Here is an 18,377-nt window from a genome sequence, read left to right on the forward strand (position 1 = left end):
TAGACAGTGTATCTTTTTCTATCCACTACTTTTGTAAGAAAAAATGATAAATTTTCAACTTACATGTATTTGTTTATCATAAATAAGAAGCATACATATTTTTACTGAGCAGCTTTTCTGAAAATATTATCATAAAACCTTCAGTGAGCAAACTATAAAGTTTACTGGTAAGGTGAATCCCTCTAGAAAGATACAATTATATAATCAACAATAATAAACAATCGCATGAACTGTGAGCAGTCTGACCTCAGTGTTCTGCAGAAGAAAGAAACTCATATGGGTTTGAAATGACACAAGGGTGAGTAAACAATGTTCATTTTCAGGTGAACTATTCCTTTAATTCCCTTAGATGTATTTTTCGCAGAAAAGGTGAGAACGAGGGTTTACAAATGGAGAAGCAGTGAGAAGGGCCAGATGGAGAAAGTAGAGGAGTGAGAAGATATGTTATGCTACAGGGAATGAAACGGCAGAGTGCGAAGTAACAAGTCTCAGAAGCCACTCTTGTAGTAAAGTCTAAAAAGAACAAAGTAATGATCTTTCTAAAAAACCAGATGTCAGGAAAATAGATACCAGTTTATTCTAGGCAGCCAAAATCTTGAATACACCTTAAATTGCACCCCTCTTGGCCTGCCAGCAGTGCATGATAGAGCATATTAGCAAGGCAGCCCATAAACCCAGAGGAAAATAGGCCTCTTCGGAGGACAGCTATACATATGCCATGTCTTTAGCAGCTAATTTGTGTAGAATGTTCTCACGTGGCAAAAACAAGAGATCAAGACTGTCTCACTACAAAGACGTGACGTCTAGAGCATGTAACATTTATCAGCTTTTTGATGTTTTATGGTTTCCAATTTCCATCTGTCTCCATCTCTAAATATTTAGCTAAACAACTGTATCTTCTCGTCTAGATTATTCTCTTGGCTCGGTTAATGATGATTACTAGTGCTGTTCATTACCATAAACTGTGGCAGATAATATGCAAAAAACTTTATAGCTATGGAAAATTGCTTGTATTACTTTAAGCGTGCTACTCTTAACAGCTTTTTTCCCCTTTCCTAAAAGAAAAAGAAATTTAAAAAATCCACAATTTAATATGAATACAAGAGCACCATTGTATTCCAAAAGCTACTGCATTGAAATTTTTTTAAGTCATGGCAACTTAAGCTTTTCCATTACTATAACTCATCAAAATAATTTAACCAATTTCAACTCTACTTTTTAATAAAATTTAAGGTGCAGGCTACATTATTCTGTATACATTTGAAAATGGTGTTTTCATTTTAAAACGCTCTCCATTCACATTAGCGTTTTTAAACGTTTTTAAAAGCGTTTTTTAGCGTTTTTAAAAGTTTCCCATTCACACTGAAATGTCAGAAAACGTTAAATTTGCTTTACTGCACATGCGTAAAGCCTCAAAAAAGCTCACTGAGATGATACAGATGGAACAGACATGATACATTTTCATGCAATTCCTCTGGCAGGATCATTTTTTTTTTAATATCTCACCATTCACTGACGTATTCATGTCGCACTCACTCACAATTGTATGATCTAAATGATCTAAAATGCAATAGGACATATGTTTTGCCACAAACAGCAATCGTGAGTCATCTTTGCAGGACTGTGATATGAAGAGTGTACAAAGTAACACATCTGTAGCAATAGTGTGAAAGTGAATAGCACACAACAGGCACAATACCGTTATATGACTAAGCATGCGTTATCATTTTTTTTTAAAAGCCTTCGTTTTTAGAGTCCAAACTATAACGCGAAAACAGCGTTTTCAAATTTATCCACTTTGGAGAGCGTTTTCCTTGACAAAAACGCTGTCTCAGTGTGGACGGAAGGCCAAAACTGAGAGAAAAAGATGTGTTTTCAAATAAAAACATATTAGTGCGGACAGGGCTGCAATGACTTGTACAGCCAAACTTGATTATGCTTAAAAATATAAGGCTGCAGCTGAACTTAAGTTTTTAAGTTGAAGTAGGTGGAATTATTTTCACAGTCTGAGGGAATTTGACCCCTTGAGCTCTAGCACTGCTGCCATCGGCGGGCCCTGGTCCCATTCGGGAGCTACAAAGGGTCAAGAGATGGGTCAGCGTGTTTAAGTATGTCCGATTCAATGAGATCTCCTCCGAGCGTGTTTCCTCTCTCCTATCTGATTGTTCAATATTAGAACAGCAGTTGGTAGAATAACAGATCCAATAAGGGCATGATAGCTGCTAGAAAAGAAGGAAAACAGGTGGAAAATATTTCACAGAGGTCCGCACCAGCACATTTATTATTTATGACCCACCACTCGAACGCAAATAATCCTCCTCACCCTTTGCTAGCTTGAAACTTTTTGAATGCATCGCCCTCTCAACAACAAACCTTCCCCGGATCAAACACGTCCACATACTCACACACCGGCACAAATGCGGAGGGAGTCAGCGTGTTTGTGTTATTGTTTGCTGCTTAGGACAGCAGGAGATCAAGGCAACAAGGCCTTATGGGCGAAGCCTCAGTATTGTCATTGACAGCTACAGGTAGACAGGTGGAGAGAGACAACATGCTCGTTGCAGATGGAGGATGGGAGATATCAGCAATTTTGCCGCCTGTTTTCTTGGCTGTAAGTCTGTCTGTGCTTTTTTGTGTTGTCTGAAAATTCTTGAAAATAACTGGCTCGGCTGATTTTTGCTTCCCATACTTGAGGGGATAGTTCACCCAAAAATTAAATTGCTGTCATCATTCACTTTCCCTCATTTTGTTACACACCTGTATGACTTTCTTCTTGTGTGGAACACATAATAAGTTATTTAAAGAATGACTTAAGGTGCAGTCAAATTTGCCAGGGTTCTGAAAATATTGTTATTTCAAATAGGAAATGCAATCGAGAATTTAGCCTGAGGCCGAATGAATTCCCTACACACATTTCACAGCAGGTTCAGGTTGGTCATGCAAATTTGCCTTATTGACCAAAAGAAAACTTTGTCATTCATTCATTCACGTCTCTTCTGAGTCGATTCTATTTTGATTCGTTCCCCTTATAAGTTACACTCTGTTCAGTGTTTGGTTGTCCGGTCCCATCGATGTGTACATGTGTTTCTGCATTCTCCCTATGAATTACCCCTATGTGGATTATTAAAGACTTTGTGTCATCATCCTTGTTTACGTGCTTATCTCCTGCACCATACCGAGACAGAAGACCGGACTGTGAAAAAGTAAAGCGGCGCGTTTCCCCGCGTTTTGTTTTTTCCTTTTTGTCAGTTTTTGTTTTATGTTATGGATGATCCTGCCGTCTTCCTCCTCCTGCTGGAGCAGAGGAGCCTTTCCCTCGAGGATCATATGAAACTTTTCATGGAAATCGCCAACCATACCTACTACCTGGACTACTGCATCTGAACTTTTTACAAAACCAGCCTGAACGATGAATGCAGAGCGCGGTTGTCCGGAGATGGTCCTCGGGGGAATTTCGCCACCTTTGTGGAATGGGTGCTGGTGTCCTGTGGATCGCCTCTGACTGTGGACATCGCGGACAACACCAGACCCACTCCGAACCCAGAGCCGAACCCACCATCTCCCCGCTGTGTGGAGCCGAAGCCTGAGCCCACTGCTGACGGAGAGCCAGAGCCTGCCGCGACCGAAGAACCACAGGCCGCAACGTCAGACCAGGTGGGAGAGCTGGCAACAGAGCTCGCCACGGTGGAGAGTGTCATGGACAGAGAACACGGAGTGAAGCTCCGCCCACTGCATCATGGTTGAGGGTGAGCAGTGCTCTATGGACATTAATGAGGATCTAATTAATCTGGATATATATGCAGACATGCCCTCTCTTCTCCTGCCTTCATATGAACTCTCTGTCAGCCCTGAACACTCTGTCTGCCTGGAACTAGATGTCTGTCTGGATTTCCCAGCAACCCTCACTCTCCTGCCATCTCTGGTTCTCCATCACCACTGCTGTCACCTGTCAGCCCCTTTGCTCACCCTCAGCCCACCATCTGTGTGCTGGATTCGCTGTGGGTCTGCCACTCTCCATCGGCGTCGTGGTGGAGGACCCTATGTCTCCACCTCCAGCCTCTGAGTCCCGGACTCCGTCTTGGCCCTTTGACTCAGTGGCTTCACCATGGCTCCTTGCTCCCTCCTCTCCACCATTGCCCCTCAGTCCACAAACTCCGCAGGGCTCCCTGGTCCCTCCTGCTCCGCCTTGGTCTGTCATCAACCATCTGCCGCCCTGGGACTCCACTCCTCTGGCTCCGCCTCGTCCTTCTATCCCTCAGGCTCTGTCAGGTTCCTCCTTCCCTCCGGCTCCACCTTAGTCCTTGGTCGCTCCGGCTCCACCGCGGGCTTTCGGATCCCTGTCTCTGCCTCGGTCACCTGTGCCAGCTCTGCCTTGGCCCTCCGGATCCTCGGTGTCCGCCTCGGGCTCCTCCTCCACCTGCTCCACCTCCATCAGTCGGCTCCCTGAAGTCGTCAGCCCTTCCTCCACCATGGCTCCTCATTCTGTCTGCTCCACCGTGGCTGTGGCCTGGGTCCCGCCTGGCTCCTCCTGCTCTAGCTTACTCCTGTCTCCTCCCTCCGTGGTCTCTGTCTGCTAGCCCCTCCTTGGTGTCTGTCCTCCACTGGAACCTCCTCCTTGGTTCCCACCCAGTTCCCCTCCTCTGTTGTTCCATGGTGCGAGGTCGCACCTTTCGGGAGGGGAGGAGTAATCTCACGCCCCTGGACTCATTATGTTGTGTTTTCCCTCCATGTGTTCCATGTCCCATGTTGATTGTGTCATTATGTTCAGATGTGTCTTGTCAATTACCCATTATCGTTCCCCTTATAAGTTGCATTCTGTTCAGTGTTTGGTTGTCCGGTCCCTATGGATTACCCCTATGTGGATTAGACTTTGTATTATCATCCTCGTTTACGTGCTTCTCTCCTGCACCACACCATGACACTTATAGCTTAATTCAACTTGTTTCATGATAAATGAACTTTAGACAGTTATTAAACTGGACTGGACCAGCACTGTCTTGTTACAGCTGCTTTACAGCAGAATTTGAAGTTTTGAAGTTTGCATCATTGATTCTGTTACTTTCCTGTTTAATACTGTGAAGCTTCCATGAAACGATCTCTATTGTATAAAGCGCTTTAAAAATAAAGTTTACTTGATTAATGTTTCCACTTTCCATCAGTCTTCATCTCTGTATATTTAGCAAAGCAACTGTAATATCTTCTCACTGATAATAGCGTTTCAATAGTTTAAAATAAACTTTACATGTCCCATCATGCTTTGCATGGTTTGCTGGATAGGGAGAGAAAATTATGAAATAAAGTACTATTCAGGTTTTTTTTATGTATTTTTTTTAGCAAGATGAGAAAATAGGGAGACTTTTTAATGTTTAATGTTCTATTATGTTATTTCAAAAGACTTTTGGTGAGTTACCATTGTGGTGAAGTGTTGAGCCCGTGATTGGGTTGAGGACCTACTAACAACAATTCAAGTTGCTTTAATGAAAAAAAAAAAAAGCAAAGTCCAATGGGTGTGCTAGGAATGTAATACCAGATTTAGACTGCCAACATCTAACATCATGTGTGTAAAGAAAAGTAAATTTTAGCTTGATAGTATGTTATAACTCTCTGGCTGAACTTTAATCATGAACAGTGCTTCTGCACAATGACATCATATTACCTCTACTCAGATACTTCATACAGGATGAATTAAAGTGAACTGATTTGTAAACTCAACTAAAAATATAGCTGCAAGCAGCAATTACAGGGCCAAGCTCTACAGAAGCAAGCCTCAGACCAACTGCAGGAATGAGTAATTAAAACCATTTTAAGATTATTTTATTAAAAATGGCTGAAACATCATAAATACCACCCCTAGTAATATGAATTCTTGGCTTATCACCTTTGACCATTAGGTGGCACTGTAACCAAATTAATGAGGCATGGTCATTGTGAGGTGACCATGGCACATACAAAGTTTGGTGTCAATATGTCAAATATTTGCAGAGATACAGCCTCAGATGCAGTTTGGCACTATGCCTAAAATTTGTAGCGGCGCTGAACAAAAACTGTTTTTTTGCGCTGTTACGTTTATCGACACAAAATCCATGACTTTTTGTCAACACAGTCTGAAGATCATCTCATTTTGGTGAAAATCTAACCAACGATTGATGAGAAGTTAAAAAAATTAGGTTAAAAAATCAATATGTCGGACAGGAAGTTCGGCTGACTATGGCACAATTGGTATCTATGTTGTCGGCATGTCCCAAGGAACATTTTGAGACATGTTTCATGATAATAGGCTAATGCAATCAAAAGTTATTAGCATTATTGGAAATGTAATAATTAGCGGTTATGGATTGGTTTATTACTCTTGACCAATAGGTGGCGCTGTTACCAAATAAATGTGGCATGGTCAGGGTGAGGTGATAATGGCACATACAAAGTTCGGTATCAATATGTCAAATATTTGCAGAAATACAGCCCTCAGATGCAGTTTGATATCTTTCCAGCAAATTCGTTGACGTGCTAAATGAGAACCATTTCTTATATCAACACAAAATCCATAACTTTTTGCTAGCATGGTCTGAAGATGATCCGGGTCAAATTTATTGAAAATCAGACTGACTGTCTAGGAGGAGTTTGAAAAAGTAGGTTTTCAACATAAATCAAAATGGTGGACAGGAAGTTCAGTCAATTATGGCAAAAATTAGTATTGATGTTCTCGGCATGATCCGAGGAATCTATCAACATCAGTCCCATTACAATAGGCTAATGTAAGCAAAAGTTAATAATTGATAAAAATGATAATTTTTATAAATTGCATTATAACTTTTGACCACAAGGTAGCGCTGAACCCTTTTTGAGTATCATCAGGGCATGGTGTCAAAGATACTTACGGAGTTTCGTAACGATACGTCAATGCGTTCGTAAATTATAGCATTTTATGACAAAATTCAAAATGGCCGACACCCAAAATGGCTGACATGGGAAAATTTGATATCATTTGACTTGCCATGATGCATTGAATCTAAAGAGACCACTTTTGTCATTTTTGGCCCAACCATTCAGAAGTTATACGCAAAAATATGCATTTTTCATATCGCCTGACCACTAGGTGGCACATTGCTGAAACACTGCAGGTAGTCTCAGGTCATGCTTGTTATAAAAAACACCAAGCTTGGTCTCAATATGCCTAACCGTTGCGGAGATATAGCCTCACATGCATTTTTGCATACTTTTCATAGAATTCTTTCGCATGTTATTCAAGAACGGTTGGACAAATCAACATAACTTTTTGCCAGCATGGTCTGAAGATAATGTGGTTAAATTTTCAGGACAATTGGTGCAACGGCCTAGGAGGAGTTCGAAAAAGTAGGTTTTACGAACAATTAAAAATAGCAAAAAAACTAAACCTTGCGATTTTTGAATCTTGGCTTATGGTTCAAAAGTTATTAGCCTAAACATCAGTGCAACTTTGGAAAAGTGGTGGCGCTAGAGAGTTTGAGTCCAAATTTGCTGTGGTGACTTATCTCACTGTCCTCTATCATTGTGTCAAATTTCACAACTTTCCAGCAAGCTGTTCTATGGGCTTCCATAGACTTGCAGCGGAAGAAGAAGAAGAAAATCACGCTAATGGATACAATAGGTGCCTAAGCACCTTCCGTGCTTGGTCCCTAATTAAATATGTCCAAATAACTTGATTTAGTTGGGTGGAACCGTTGTTCATGATTGAATTGTGTTCAGCCAAATAGTTGTTTTTTGAGTGTATTACTGTATAACCAGTTCATCTGCTTCGAGTCAGGTCTGGCTGCCTACTGCTCCGGCCCCGGGTGTGTGTTCATGGTGTGTGTGCACATTTGGAGGGGTTAAATGCAGAACAAAAATTCAGAGTATGGCTCACCATACTTGGCCACATGTCATACTGCTCCGGCCCCGGGTGTAAATATATATATATATATATATATATATATATATATATATATATATATATATATATATAATATATATATATATATATATATACCACGTTTATTTAGATGGCACACTAGGACAGACAAGAAATCTTGGGACAGGAAAGAGGAGAACTGACCCTCAAGCTAGGACTTAAAACTGGTTGCCTGAAGTGTGAACACACCAGAGTGATACTGTGTTGTTTTAGACCACTTTACCTTTCATAACGACAAAAACAGTTGAACATTTCTTCAAAAATACAAGTTCGGAACCACATGAGGGAAAATGACAGAATTTTTATTTTTGGTGTCTGTTAACACTGAAATGCATTTTCTGTGCTGTTGAGATAAGTTGTTTTTAAACGATTGTCATGCGTAAAAGAGGTGATATTGAAACTGAAGGACGACGTGGGTCAGAGACTCCATCGCTTTTTAAAAACAGTGCCCTTCAAAGCCCATCACATACACAGACACGTACACACAAAGGAAGCCTTGGCAGCAACACCAAACAGAAAGAAAACAGTCATTCCTAGGTGGATAAATACGTCCATTTATGCTTTGACTGGCTCCGTTCTGTTCTGTGATGGAGGAGGGATAGTCTTTTTTAAATTGGTCTCACATAGTGTTTCTGTTGTTCTCTTTTGCCTAAGAGAAATTATTGAAATGTAGGGGGAAATGCAAAGAACTACACTCACCGGATAGACCATTACCATAATAAGGGAGTAATGATGTTGTAAATTGTGATGATCGCAAAATATAGGAATTTATTTTCTATTATGCATGGGATTTCTGTAAGAGATAGTTGTCATGATTGTTGTGATAGGCTGCAGACTGCTGAGAGCGAGGGAGAGTGAGTACGTGATGAGGGATTTTAAAACAGTCGTTTTATTATGGGAGAGAGAGAGGATGAGGGAGAGAGAGATAGTGTGTGTGTGAGAGAGAGATGCTATAGCGTTTGCCCTGTTCATATTTGACTCAGTGCTTGCCATTGAACACCGACAGACTCACTCAGCGCAGGAAAGAAAGTCATTGCTTTAAGACCGACATTACAAGGTAAAATATTAATATTTTCTATGATTACACGGGATGAATTTACCGCGAGTTATCAAAGGCAGCGCTTCTGTCTCCATATTTTCGAGTCTCTTTTTGAATGTTGGATTAAGGAATAAGCTCTCGCTTGCACCTTTTGAAGGATTTATTTGAAATGTGATCATTTCAAATTGAATATTTGTTGTTGTTGTTGTTTGTGTGTGTTTTCCTGAATTGATTGTTTTGGCTGTAAACCCATGAATAAGAAGAAACGTCTATTACGTCCATCTAAAGTCCGCTGTACGATTTTTTTTTTTATCAATGTATAGATAATTCAACACAGTCAACACAAAGTATGGATGCTCCCAATTGACAATGTCAAAGAAACTCCAGCATGTACTCCTGTACTCTGTAATGCACGCGTCCTGTCCTTCCTATATAAGCGGTGGTTTTATGATATATGAGAAGATTATGTGAGTTATTAAATACTGGACTCACTCTTGGGAAACGCGGACCTTCCACATGACTGAGCGCGCGCAGAGTTGGAGCAGATGGCGCGCGCGCTTCAGTCTGTCGCCGTTCAGGGATTCGCTGGGCAGTACCAGACACGTTTACCGACACCCCGGTGTTCGCGGGGCAAATATTAAACGGCTAGTCTCTTCCCTAACGACGGCTTAACTGATGACAATAATTTGAATCGCTAATAATGTTTTTAGGCGCAAAGTGAGTCTGGTTGCGCGTGAGTGAGCGCGCGGCAGCGACAGGGCTGGATCGTACGCTCTGCTGCTCGTGCCATGTGTTTCCCCAAAATATATTAATAGCGCAAATGCCCTTTCAGTGGGACAGGCGCTGTTTTTGCTGTTTATTTGTAATAATGATTACTGATGGCAGTAATCAGATTTACTGCTGCTTTCATAACCAGTAGGTTTTGAGTGAAGTCATACACCTGCCTGTGTATGATGTGTTTGGATTTGACTGAGCTTTCAAGGTCTGACCTCCCTAAAGCTTAACCCTTCTCCCAAAAAAGGGTCAAAACAAAAGGTTGTGAGTGGTCTCGAAGGTCTACGTATTCCTTTTTATATAAATTGTGTGTATATAGCCACAGTTCACTATATATTTCAAACACAAAAGTTAGATTACAATTTAGTCAGAGCTTACAAAATAGACGCGTACTGCTGGGGAGGTAACCATAGCAACAGCATGTTGGATCGTTTTTCGTTAGCGTATCGTACGTTACATCGATGTTAGTATACAACATAATTTTTTACATTTTTATTTGTTTGTCTATATCTTTGACTTAAGTCATTGCATATTTTGCAGGCTAGTATTCGCAATCTCTGTCCTATGTGCTTTAATAAGTACTGTCTATAAATAATCTGTACTTAAAGAAATTCATATATACTTATGAGTCCTTAAAGTAAGTAATTACTGGTCGATTTACCAGAAAAGTGTATAGCTTTACACTGTTTGAGCATCCTAACCAGCTGAACACAAGACCATTGACCCAACCAATAGAGTGAATTGAGGGCATGTCTAGACTCTAGACTTTCAGTCCAACCAGTGGCAGTTGGAGGGAGTGCAGTTCTGTTTGTTGTCGCTAGAGGCAGAAAATACACACTTTACGCATCTTTAAATAAGAAGACGAATATGGATATTTCTAATTGTAGAGAGATGTTTTTGCATAGCACTGACTGATTTGGTTTTTTTTTTTTTTTTTTTTTTTTTGTAAGTTCTATTTTTGGGCTATTTGCCTTTATTTAGACAGCACAGTAGGAGGACAGACAGGAAATTATGATAGAGGACAGAGGGGATTGGACCAGAAAAGGACCTTGAGCTGGGAATCAAACTCAGGACGCCCAAAGTACACCCTCACCATATGTTGAAAATCTTACTCACATGGCTATGGTTCCAACAGCACAGCAACAGCCTGATTTTTTTTTCTGAATGAAGCAGATAGCACAAGTCTTGTGTGGTTAGCTTGTGTTACATTCTGAGGGTATACTGGCTAATAGGTTTGGGGAATGTTGCAATACTGCAATGCCTCTCAAATCAACTTTCAAGCTTCTTCATCATTACTTGGAACACTAGAAGAGCTGAAAGGCCTTTGTCCCTTGTCACATGCTGGGCAAAGAAAAATAACAAGCAATGGAAGAAATTCTTCAGAAACACTTATAAAAACACACTTGAGGAGCAGAAAAGAAGTTTAAAGAAAAGCCAAAAAACAAAAATGCACTCCAACTTTATTTCGAAATGTATTTTGTATCATGGGTTTATGATGTCCATACACACCATTCTTATTTTTTTCCCCCATTTGATCCTTTGTTGTACAGTAATTGTCTGTGTGTGTCTTGAAAATGAAATGCATTTAGCTCCTTTGATGATTTTGCGCTATCAAAGGGACCCAGATACAAATGCATTTTTTTTTTTAGTGCAAGTATATGCAGAAATTTTTTTTTTGTGATGCACAAAATCCCTTTCAGCTTGGCTAAGCTTCAGCAAGGGGAGGTTCACTGTTACAAAATGGGCCAGGCAGGAGGCAGCTTGCAGTTTGGGTGAACACTCCTCTGATTTTATTTAACACGACTCCAGCAATCTGTGTCAGCAATAAGCTTGTAATTGTTTACACCCAAGGAGCTCTTGTATTTACCAAGGGAGAAATCGAGAAGGAGAGATAGCGTAAGGAGAAAATGAGGAGGCATCCATGTTGAAATAGACACAAGACATTGGCTCAAAGTCTTATGTTGGACAAAGATTTTGCTTGCAAAAAAAACGGCAATAGAGAAATGCTGGTATTGTCACTGGCAAGACTGTCTGACTCACAGCCCTAGGCAATTCTTTAATTTATAATAGATGCAATGATGGGCACATGTAAGGAGGACAAAGAAAATTATAAGAAAAAGTGAGGAATGTAAGTGAGTGTAAAGGTGTTTGTGTTGTAGATCCAAACTTGAAATATTTGCTGCAATTTGAGAAAAAGGCCCATTATGCAACAGCAACACAGCCTTAGCAAATTAGAAAGCAAGACTTTCTGTTACCACAGAAAAGAGCGAGTTGTTCCTCTAAAGAGATGCCATCTACAGCAGGCTGTTGTGAAAAATGAAGTCAACAAGCTTTATCAGATAAGAGGCCCTCGGAGACCAAGTTAAAGTGAGTATTAAAGCTAACATTGGGCCTTTTTTTTACCATGCTGAATCAGATTAGTATCATGCAATTTGTCTCTTTGGAAACGAACAGATTGCTTTACATCTTTCTGACATGGCATTTAGTGTCAAGGGTATGTAATAGCTTGTTTTTTGTGTTCATAAGTGGAACATAACCAACTAACCAAACACAGAAACCTTTTAGCAGGTGTTTAAAACATTCAATGAAAGAAACACTGTGCTTCTGCAATTTGTTAATGTAACTCAGGAAAATAATATTCTTGGCTGTCAATGAGAAAGAATCAGGTGAAGTGAGCAAATGAGGTTATACTCTCTCTGTGTTTAGAGAGCTCGCTGAGGTGAAAAGTAAAAAGCCCATGTACTAGTAGAGCGAGAATTTGTTTATTATTTTGATGAACTTCAAACAGTTTTCTTATTTTATTATTTTAATATTTTTCCTGAATATATTGAGGCAGTGGAGCTTTTTGTGCCAAAGGCAGGAAGTGGTCTCTACTGATAGGCAGTAAGTGGGACTTGTTATATGCTGTTAAAGTGAGAAATAAAATACTGCTTTAAGAGCTATTGGCACTGAGAGAGAATATTCGCCACTAGAAATTAAACTGAAACAATTTATTCCCATGGACCTAATCACACCGGGGAATGAAAAGTGTCCATTGACAAACAGAGAGTTTTTTCATGTTGTAGTTTTTTCTGCCTTTGTTTACTAAAAAAAACTCACTGACCAAGAAGTCTTTGGATTGTGCAAAACCAACCAACCAACCAACCAACCAACCAACCAATCAATCAATCAATCAATCAATCAATCAATCAATCAATCAATCAATCAATCAATCAATCAATTAATAAATTAATCAATCAATCAATCAATCAATCTGTTTGTCCATCCATTCCTATCATTGTCTGCCTGTAATGCCAAATAAATCTTCAAAATTTCAAGCAAACATTCAAAGTTTGTTATGAAAAAAGTTTTTCTAATCAAAAATTCTAAATCAGTACAAATGTAGTAATTAGAATTTAAAAAGCATTTTCTGTTCAGATTTGAATGGGCATAACTGTGGGGTCTGATCATGGAAGAATTTCTCTATTTCAAATATTGGTTTTGGTTCCCATGTATCATCTTAATGTAGCCAAACCCTTTTCAGTGCAAGTCAGTTCACTCGGCAGCCATCTTGGCAATGGCCCCAGGCAGCTATCTTCAGTGTGATTAATGCAACTATTGTCTGCCTAAATGGGGAAAGACTGAAATCTCCAAAATTGCTTGTGCCTCAATAACATAAAATCAGCAATAAAATCTGGCAACAACAGTATCATGAATTTTATGTCTTTAGCTCAAATATCGAGTGCTGTGGTATCTTCTATTCATTTATCTACAAGTGGTCTCCAGCACTCCTCTGTGACCAACATAGGAACAAGTGTCTATGGAAGATGAATGGATTTATCTACAAGTGGTCCATCTCATCTTCCTTACACTGTCTATTATGTAGACTAATCTTACTGGGGCTGAGAATGAGAATGATTTGGTTGATTGGTTTATGCCATTCTAGCAGTCAGACAAACATTTGAATGACAACTATAAATCCTACACTATGATTAGTGCCACTCTGTAATACAGCTCTCAAACATCAGCTGCTCTACCAAGCGGGAAGTATAGTCTCATTTGGTAGTGTATTATAATCCAATAGATTTTACAATCTCTTTGACACTAAGGCATCTCAGATTTCAAAGAAATATCAGTACAAGTATTCAGTAGAAGTATCAAGTGGCAGCATTTGTAGCAAACTGTTGATCACCATACAATGTATTTTTCCTTCTTCCCTTACGAAAAATAAGTTTATTCAAGTGTGCTATTAGTATACTTCTTTTAAACTAAAAATAAGAAAGTATGCTTTTAGTTTATTTTTTATGTACTTCTCAGAAATGGACTTTATGTACTCCTCAGAAATATACTTAAAATGACATTTAAGGATACTTGACTTATACTTAAAAAAAGTCTAAATATACTTTAACTTTACTTAAGTATACTTAATAAAATAAACTTGAAGTATACTACTTTTTGGTAAGGGTTCTTCAAAAAAAAAAAAAAAAAATTATGAACACTGCACTTAAAATGCTCAATGGGACCATTTTTTAAGGATTTAAAAGCAGAAATGTGAAATTTACAATTTTATAAAAGCACTTGAATTAATTATTCTGTTAAAATGTTTGTTATTTAATCATTTTTCAGTTGTTGTAGGTTATGAGGGGTTATGACTGCATTGTCATTGCAGTTAAGTTGTAAAGCATCACACAGAAGGTTAAGCAGTTTTTCCCCACAGTAAGATCATTGTAATACTATTATTGTGAGTGTTTTAACATTTACTGATTGGCCTCATTGACTTCCATCGCAAGCAATTTACAGATTATGCATCTTTTAAAGTGCAGAAATTCATTTTTGTAGCAATCAATTTTGTTACAAATTATGTCAGTTGCTTTTTAACATTGCACCGTGTTCTAAAAATTCCTTTTAACCCAGAATATGGCAGAGTTTTCATGCCGAGAGTGATGTAGACATCACATAAGCTCCATCAGTTGCTGTCCATTTTTCCACCACTGTTTGTATTAACAGAATCTCTTTAGCGACGTGTAATCTGGGCTAGACTATGAATGTGAGTGTGTGATGTTTGCATGAGGCTGAAGCCTCTCTGAGTGTGCGAAAGTGAGATTTTTGTCTAGGAAAATGTGTGTGGTCATGAAAGAGACTAATGTGTTGGAGCCCAACCCTCTGACACTGATATCCGACAGGAATTGTGAAAATCCTATTGTAAATTTGCCTACTCTTCGAAGATAATTGGCTTATTCCTGTGTTAAATTGGCCTGTTCTACAGGATGTAGAGTGGGTTTAACACGCTCTTGCTGCAGACACAGTATGTCAGTTTCTGTGGGACTCAGACGGGTATTACTCGCAGAATTATTGTATGACAATGATGGACTGATAGCTGTGGAGGGCCTGAAGCAGAGGAAGAACGTGCTATGGCACATGGACTGGCAACCGCTTTATAAGACAGACAGACAGACAGACAGACAGATGTATTCACCCTCACACAGTCATGCACTGCCTCTCTACAAGAACACAAATCACCAGCGAGATGGCTGCCTGGCTGGCTGTGGCAAATTTTAAAGGTGTACTGTCATTTTTGGTTGCCATTTTGGCTCATATTGAAGGACGGTTGAACTTCATCTTGTTTACTTGCTGTCAGTTGCTTGCTGTCCTCCTACAGAAACCCATGCCAGTGGTGAGCATGACCGAATTGCCACCAATTTACCTGGTCTTATTAGAAAATAGAAAAAATGTCTGTTGCATTTTTACCCTTAGCTGTGATCTTACGCTAGCTACGACTCAAGCTTTTCAAATCCGATGTTCCAAACAAAGCATGTAATAACCTCGACAACCAGCCTTATCCAGTGCCTAAAGTCCCAATTATGTCACATTTGACTCTAGGAGCCAAACTTCCAATGAACCTGACAATCATCTTTCGTCACCTCGTCTTGAGTTTCAGACGTCCATCTCCTACTCTTTTCAATTTGCAGTCGAATAGAAATGTTTTCTCGCTATGTACCTTAATCATTATCTCCACATCAAACGAACAGAGCAGGCCTCAGTTTATGGCTTTGAAGATTTTTTTCATCAGTCTTGTGCCTCAAGGAGCCGCTTGGAAAAGTGTGTGTGTTCTTGAGCACACTTTAATCCTTTAAAGGAATATTCCAGGTTCAATACTAGTTAAGCTCTATTGACAGCACGAGTAGAATGATTTTGATTCACACAAAAATTATTTTTCACACATATCTCCTGCCCCCATTTTAGAAAAAAGCCAACATCTGGCTTACAGTGAGAACTTGAAGTGAATGGCGCTAATCTGTAAGTGTTAAAATACATGCTGTTTTAAAAGTATAGCCACAAGTCATAAACAATATGTGTTAACATGATTTAGCATGAAATAATTGCTTTCTAACCTTTTCTGTGTAAAGTTCTGTCCAATTTTACAACTTCGTTGCCACAGCAACATAACACCTAAAAGCCTAAAATGTCCATAAAAATGATCAGCTCTGACAATGCAGGTTTTAACAGAAGAATTAATGTAAGTGCTTTTCTAAAATTAAAAGCTTTGAATTCCTTCAAAAATGTAATTCCGTTGTAAATGCCACACCATAACCTAGATTTTTTTTTTTTTAAAAAAGGGAATAATCAACATTACTCTGCAAATGCTGTCGACTGAGCTCAACTTGTACTGAACCCAGAATATTTCTTTAAAAGCGGCGAAAGCCAAATAAAAAAAGAGGCCTGAGCCTAAAGAGTTAACATTAAGAACCCTGAGGCACAATGTATCCCATGTACACACTTACACTGGCACATGACAGATGAGTTTGTCAGCAGTTGCAGCTGCTTGCAGGGATAGAATTAGACAGCAGCGTTTATGAATGCAAGAGTTGCGTAAACAAAAATAGAGAAGCTGAGTATTAAAATAAAATTCCTCAATGCAAAATTAATTTTGGTGCAAAGAAATCTGTGATGTTTGCTTTAAATGTCATGTCTGATTTCCACAGACACGTCGAGGACAAGTAGGACAAATGTAAAATATTTAGCAGATAAAGGGGAGATAGATTATACAGATGCTGTAGAGCAGGGATGCCCAATCCTGTTTCTGAAGATCTACCTTCCAGTTCAGCGCAAACTGCTCCAACAAACCTGTCTGAATGATAAATTATCAAGTGTTCATGAAGATCTTAATTAGCTGGTTAATGTGTATTTGATTATAACTGGAGATGAACTTTGCAGGATGATGGATCTCCAGAATCAGGGGGCATCCCTGCTGTAGAGAGTTGTGCCATACCAATATTGTTCCTCTACACATTTAAAGTCAACACTTTGGACTGTTTGGATTGTACTCGGATTGTTCAGTCATAAATTGATTGAAATTGTGAAAAGTGAGAGTGAAAAGCTCTTTATTCTGTTTAGTTTGACATAAATGTACATCATTTTATGACTTAAATATACCTTTAAATGTGACTTGGAATGCGAAAATACTTGTATTTATAATAAAGTGATACTGTAGTTTACGTACCTGACCAAAGTTGACATAAAAAATGTTCATGTTTATTTTTTAGTTTCCTTGCATTAAGTGATTTTTGACTTGAAAGTTTTGCAAAAAAACAAAACATTTTGTTTTATCCAACATATGTATTTTTCAACATTAAAAAAGTATATTTTTTATTTCTATATTTTTAATGCATTTCAAATATATTAGATATCTTATAACTTCAATCCCCAAAGAAACACTTTTTAAATTCATAACTACTTCAGTAAATTGCAACAGAAGTGTAAAATCCATTTGCATTAATACTTTAATCTGAAAATTAGTGCCAATGTCTGCTATACAGATTCATAAATAATTCCTAAGGTTTGGTACAGATCAAAACCAATGATCTGCATTTTCTCTTGATATCGCTCCCCTTGTGTGTTTTGGAATTCTATGCCATTGCTTTTTCTCACTGATGATCATAAATATGGCAGCTGTGAGGAAAAAATCATGTGACTGAAACCGAAACAGAGGAATATGACAGGTAGCTGCTTGGTGACATAATCTGGAAAGGAAAGTTATAACATTTTGGTAAAAGATTATGAAAACTACAGTTTTTATTAAGGTGCAATGAGGAATTGTTCACAATATGACCAGGAGCATGAATAAAGAAAGTAAACATTATGTTTTCATGTTGACTTGAAGTAGGCACATCACATTCAATTAAGTAAAAAGTTGACAAAGATAATTTAAAAGCTCAAAGATCCAAGTCAGTGATGGTTAATTTGTTTTCCAACATTAGTAGTGAGCATTAGTACAACAGCGTTTCTGTGCTATTATATGGTCTTTTGTTTGTCAGTGTGTACAAAACCACGATGCATCACCCACGCTATTGTTTAACAGTGTTTTGAAGTACCAACAACCCCCTCCTTAACCACTTTTTTCAATTTGATGTAGAAAATGTGCTTTGTCAGTTGGTGTGTGTGTCTGAGGATTTATTCCTGCAGCTCTGTTTACCAGTGTGAATGATTATCCTCGTTTGTTAAAGTATAACTCTGATTATGTGAGTCTCCAGTGAAGAGAGAAACTGAGATTCTAATAACCAGAAGAGGAGTGTTGTGAACCTGGTTCATTTGGAGCATAATTAATGGAGTACGGTTCAGTTGTCATGCGTGATATTTCAGCTCTGGATATACTTGAGGAAC

At 38.8% G+C, this 18,377-nt stretch overlaps 1 protein-coding gene across 2 annotated transcripts in view; it reads left to right on the forward strand.

The window, feature by feature from the left end:
* Nucleotides 1-8,777: 8,777 nt before the first annotated feature.
* The window catches only part of LOC109098943 (cadherin-2), a 139,535-nt gene continuing 129,935 nt past the window's right edge, over nt 8,778-18,377 (forward strand). The window contains exon 1 of one of the 2 annotated variants that reach the window (XM_042718699.1): nt 8,778-8,981. The gene's annotated coding sequence lies outside the window, so the exon portion shown is untranslated. The remainder of the gene's footprint in view (nt 8,982-18,377) is intronic. The other variant, XM_042718700.1, reaches the window with a different exon arrangement.

Source organism: Cyprinus carpio, chromosome B2 (genome assembly GCF_018340385.1).
Source record: "Cyprinus carpio isolate SPL01 chromosome B2, ASM1834038v1, whole genome shotgun sequence".
In the NCBI taxonomy this organism is placed as follows: Eukaryota; Metazoa; Chordata; class Actinopteri; order Cypriniformes; family Cyprinidae; genus Cyprinus; species Cyprinus carpio.